A 5,853-nucleotide genomic window follows, 5' to 3' on the forward strand; every position below is an offset into this window, starting at 1 on the left:
GAAGATGCCTCTTGAGTACTGTTGGATGCAGCTTGCATTCCATGCAGACTCTGAGAGATCATATTGACTTGCTGAGTCAATATTTTATTCTGAGCCAATATGGCATTCAGAGTATCAACTTCAAGAACTCCCTTCTTCATAAGCGTCCCATTACTCACAGGATTCCGCTCAGAAGTGTACATGAACTGGTTATTAGCAACCATGTCAATGAGTTCTTGAGCTTCTGCAGGCGTTTTCTTTAGGTGAATGGATCCACTTGCAGAAGTGTCCAGTGACATCTTTGATAGCTCAGATAAACCATCATAGAATATATCCAGGATGGTCCATTCTGAAAGCATGTCAGAGGGACACTTTTTGGTCAACTGTTTGTATCTTTCCCAAGCTTCATAGAGGGATTCACCTTCTTTCTGTCTGAAGGTTTGAACATCAGCTCTAAGTTTGCTCAGCTTTTGAGGAGGAAAGTACTTGGCTAAGAAAGCCGTGACCAGCTTATCCCAAGAGTTCAGGCTGTCTTTGGGTTGAGAATCCAACCATAATCTAGCTCTGTATCTTACAGCAAAAGGGAAAAGCATGAGCCTGTAGACTTCAGGATCTACTCCATTAGTCTTAACAGTATCACATATCTGCAAGAATTCAGTTAAGAACTGAAAAGGATCTTCAGATGGAAGTCCATGAAACTTGCAGTTCTGCTGCATCAGAGAAACTAATTGAGGTTTCAGCTCAAAATTGTTTGCTCCAATGGCAGGAATGGAGATGCTTCTTCCTTGTAAATTGGAATTAGGTGCAGTGAAGTCACCAAGCATCTTCCTTATATTATTATTATTTTTGGCTGCCATCTCCTTTTCCTGTTCGAAAATTTCTGAAAGGTTATCTCTGGATTGTTGTAATTTAGCTTCTCTTAATTTTCTCTTCAGAGTCCTTTCAGGTTCTGGATCTGCTTCCACAAGAATGTTCTTATCCTTGCTCCTGCTCATATGACAAAGAAGAAGGTGCAGAAAATAATAATAATAATGGAGATCCTTTATACCACAGTATAGGGATTCCTGTGTGAGTGGAAGAAGATGGGGAGACAAAGAATGTAATATAATGGAAGAAACACAACTGTGAGGATGGAAGAGAGGTGAGATGAGATGTTAGGTAATGAATGAATAAATAGAATAGGATGAGAGAGAAGGAGGGAATTTTCGAAAATTATTTTTGAAAAGGAGTTAGTGATTTTTGAAAATAGTTTTTGAAAAATATTTAGTATTTTTTTTTTCGAAAATTTTTTTGAAATCAAAAATAAAAATAAAAATAATTAGTTAATTAAAAAGAAATTTTTGAAAAAAAGGGGAGGTATTTTCGAAAATTAGAAAGGGAGAATTAGTTAGGTGGTTTTGAAAGAGTTAAGAAACAAACAAAAAGTTAGTTAGTTAGTTGAAACAAATTTGAAAAGATAAGAAGTTAGGAAGTTAGAAAAGATATTTTGAAAAGATATTTTTGAAAAAAGATAAGATAAGAAGATATTTTAGAAACTAATTTTGAAAAAGATTTGATTTTTAAAATCTCAATTAATGACTTGATTCATAAGAAATCACAAGATATGATTCTAGAACTTAAAGTTTGAATCTTTCTTAACAAGCAAGTAACAAACTTCAAATTTTTGAATCAAAACATTAATTGATTATGTTATTTTCGAAAATTTGGTATAAAAATAAGAAAAAGATTTTTGAAAAATAGTTTTGAAATTTTCGAAAATAATTAAGAATTTTGAAAAAGATTTGATTTTTGAAAAAGATTTTGAAAAAGATAAGATTTTCAAATTGAAAATTTGATTTGACTCATGAGAAACAATTTGATTTTAAAAATTTTTGAAAAAGTCAATCCAAATTTTCGAATTTGATGAGAGAAAAAGGGAAAGATATTTTTTTGATTTTTGAATTTTTATGATGAGAGAGAAAAACACTAAAAGGATGCAATGCATGAAATTTTTAGATCAAAACAATGAATGCATGCAAGAATGCTATGAATGTCAAGATGAACACCAAGAACACCTTGAAGATCATGATGAACATCAAGAACATATTTTTGAAAAATTTTTAATGCAAAGAAAACATGCAAGACACCAAACTTAGAATTCTTTAATGCTTAGACACTAAGAATTCAAGAATGCATATGATAAACATGAAAAGACACAAAACAAAAAATCATCAAGATCAAACAAGAAGACTTACCAAGAACAACTTGAAGATCATGAAGAACACTATGAATGCATGATATTTTCGAAAAATGCAGGATGCATATGCAAGTGACACCAAACTTATGATATGGCTCAAGACTCAAACAAGAAACACAAAATATTTTTTATTTTTATGATTTTCTAATTTTTTTGGATTTTTTTTTTTTGAAAATTATATGAAAAAGAAAAAATAAGGATTCCAAAATTTTTAACATGAATTCTAGGAATCTTGCTTTCTTAGTCTAAAGCTTCAGTCCAGGAATTAGACATGGCTCACTAGCCAGCCAAGCTTTCAATGAAAGCTTCAGTCCAAAACACTAGACATGGCCAATGGCCAGCCAAGCTTCAATCTTTAACACGAGAGTATATTGCTCTTTGATAACAAATTGCAAGCCCCAGTCCAAATAAATTTAGACATGACTTTACAGCCAGCCAGGCTTCAACATGCTTCATGAAACACTAGAATTCATTCTTAAAAATTTTGAATAAATTTCTGAAAGCATTTTTATATTATTTTTCGAAAACAGATGAGAGATTTTTGAAAATATTTTTGAAAGAATTTTTCTTTTTTTTGAAAACAAAACAAAAAGAAAATTACCTAATCTGAGCAACAAGATGAACCGTCAGTTGTCCAAACTCAAACAATCCCCGGCAACGGCGCCAAAAAATTGGTGCACGAAATTGTGATGTCCAGGCTCAAACAATCCCCGACAACGTGAGCAACTTGGTGCTCTGATCTCAATACATAATTGTCACAACTTCGATACAACTAACCAGCAAGTGCACTGGGTCGTCCAAGTAATACCTTACGTGAGTAAGGGTCGAATCCCACGGAGATTGTTGGTATGAAGCAAGCTATGGTCACCTTGCAAATCTCAATCAGGCGGATATAAAATAATCATGGAGTTTTCGAATAATAAATAATAGAATAGGGAAAGAGATACTTATGTAAATCATTGGTAGGAATTTCAGATAAGCGAATGGAGATGCTTTTCGTTCCTCTGAACCTCTGCTTTCCTGCTATCTTCATCCAATCAGTCTTACTCCTTTCCATGGCTGGCTTTATGCAAGGGCATCACCGTTGTCAGTGGCTACATCCCCTCCTCTCAGTGAATAATATGCTCACGCACCCTGTCACGGCACGGCTATTCATCTGTCGGTTCCCGATCATGCTGGAATAGGATTCACCTTCCTTTTGCGTCTGTCACTAACGCCCAACAATCGTGAGTTTGAAGCTCGTCAGAGTCATTCAATCATTGAATCCTACTCAGAATACCACAGACAAGGTTTAGACCTTCCGGATTCTCTTGAATGTCGCCATCATTCTAGCTTACGCCACGAAGATTCTGGTTAGGAGATCTAAGAGATACTCATTCTAGCTTATTTCATGTAGAACAGAAGTGTTTGTCAGGCACGTGTTCGTAGGGGAGATGGTGATGAGCGTCACACATAATCATCACCTTCATCATGTTCTTGGGTGCGAATGGATATCTTAGAAGCGAAATAAGATGAATTGAATAGAAAACAGTAGTACTTTCATTAATCTTTGAGGAACAGCAGAGCTCCACACCTTAATCTATGGAGTGTAGAAACTCTACCGTATGAAAATACATAAGTGAAGGTCCAGGCATGGCCGAGATGGCCAGCCCCCTTGATCTAAGAACAATGCGTTCAAAGATGATCCTAAGATCCTAAGATGATCAAAAGATGGTCAAAAAGACCCTAATACAATAGTAAGAGGTCCTATTTATAATAAACTAGTCACTAGGGTTTACATGAGTAAGTAATTGATGCATAAATCTACTTCCGGGGCCCACTTGGTGTGTGTTTGGGCTGAGCCTGAGTGTTGCACGTGCAGAGGCCATTTGTGGAGTTGAACGCCAGTTTCTGTGCCAGTTTGGGCGTTCAACTCTGGTTTTGGATCCTTTTCTGGCGCTGGACGCCAGGTTTGGGCAGAAGGCTGGCGTTGAACGCCAGTTTACGTCATCAATTCTTGGCCAAAGTATAAACTATTATACATTGCTGGAAAGCCCTGGATGTCTACTTTCCAACGCAATTGGAAGCGCGCCATTCCGAGTTCTGTAGCTCCAGAAAATCCACTTTGAGTGCAGGAAGGTCAGAATCCAACAGCATCAGCAGTCCTTTTTCAACCTCTGAATCTGATTTCTGCTCAAGTCCCTCAATTTCAGCCAGAAAATACCTGAAATCACAGAAAAACACACAAACTCATAGTAAAGTCCAGAAATGTGAATTTAACATAAAAACTAATGAAAACATCCCTAAAAGTGATTAGATCCTACTAAAAACATACTAAAAACAATGCCAAAAAGTGTATAAATTATCCGCTCATTAGTCGACATTTGATATGTTTCCTAGTTCTCTTTTTACAACTTAAGTGCTTCTAGATAATATGTTTTGTGTTGTACTTTAGCTTATTTCTCTTGCTATTCATTAAGAAATATTCCTGGCCATGGCCACCCGTAGTTTCTATAAGGCTGTTCTCAAATCAAAAGGATCAATCAATGAGATTAATCAAATTGCACAAGTTTGCTTATTTACTTACATGTGCAGTTTTCTGCTGTTCTCCTATTCTTATGTTTAACAAAATAAAAAATTGCAAATTGCATTCTTTAAGTTCGACTGAACTAGAGATGATGTTTGGTATATTATTACATGCTTATTATCTCTTTATTTGTTTCCTTATATCTTATGTTAAAGCAAGGCAGAAGAAAATTATTTCTTTATGGAATACCATTTTATTAATTTTGTTGAGGTTGGAAAACTAACCCAAGTGATGAACAAACATTATTATTACCAATTGTTTTTTTAATGCAATGTATTTGGTTTACTATGCAAGCAGATAAATAAAACACTTGGCCCAAAAATGGAAATCATCAAGCCCACAATCCATGGCCCAAGAAACAATAAAGCCAAGCCCAATCACAAACCAAATATGAGGAAACAAGAAAATGAGTCCAAAAGACCACAAGCCTCACACAGTTACCACTCCCACTATTAGATACCTGAACCCCAAAATCATTCTAATTAATTTTCTTGAAACTTTCACCGAAAGCCAAATGTCTTCTCTTTTCTCCCATCTGTTTCACTTCGGTCACGTCACTTAGCAAGAAAGAAAGAAAAGGAAAGTGCAGAAGCTATGGAGTATTGAAGGACAAAAAGCTTGTTACCAAAACTAAGCAAGAAGAAAGGGCTAAAATCGAGTAATGAGTTGTATTCGCTCATTAAAAAGCATCTTCCCTCATTTGTGCTACACCAAGGAACAAAGAAAAAATCAACAAATCTCAAGCACCAATCAAGAAACCATGGAGGATCAAAGTCAAAACTGGAAAATAGAAGATCAATGCTCATAAACAAAACTTGCAGCCAAAGCAAGGCTTTACGGTTAAGATTGAAGAAGTTTGAAGAAAAAGGATGAGAGAGAATGGATGAGTTGCATGCAAAACATTTGGATTTCTCTCTCCTTTCTGATGAAGCCGCTGCAAGACTTTGATGATAGAGAAAAAGACAGTGTTAGGGTTGAATGTGATTCAACCTTGGAAGCCTCACTCTTCTATAATAAGGGTGAATGGCTAAGGGTTGTAGATAAGGAGAGTAAGTGAAAAGCACTGAGTTCA

General features: G+C 35.6%; 1 non-coding gene across 1 annotated transcript; it reads left to right on the forward strand.

Moving 5' to 3' along the window:
• Positions 1–332: 332 nt before the first annotated feature.
• On the forward strand, positions 333–440 carry LOC148568566 (small nucleolar RNA R71). Its single transcript, XR_015882384.1, has one exon. It is a non-coding gene; the product is annotated as a small nucleolar RNA R71 (small nucleolar RNA).
• Positions 441–5,853: the final 5,413 nt, after the last annotated feature.

Source organism: Arachis ipaensis, chromosome B4 (assembly GCF_059453495.1).
Source record: "Arachis ipaensis isolate K30076 ecotype BB chromosome B4, ASM5945349v1, whole genome shotgun sequence".
NCBI lineage: Eukaryota > Viridiplantae > Streptophyta > Magnoliopsida > Fabales > Fabaceae > Arachis > Arachis ipaensis.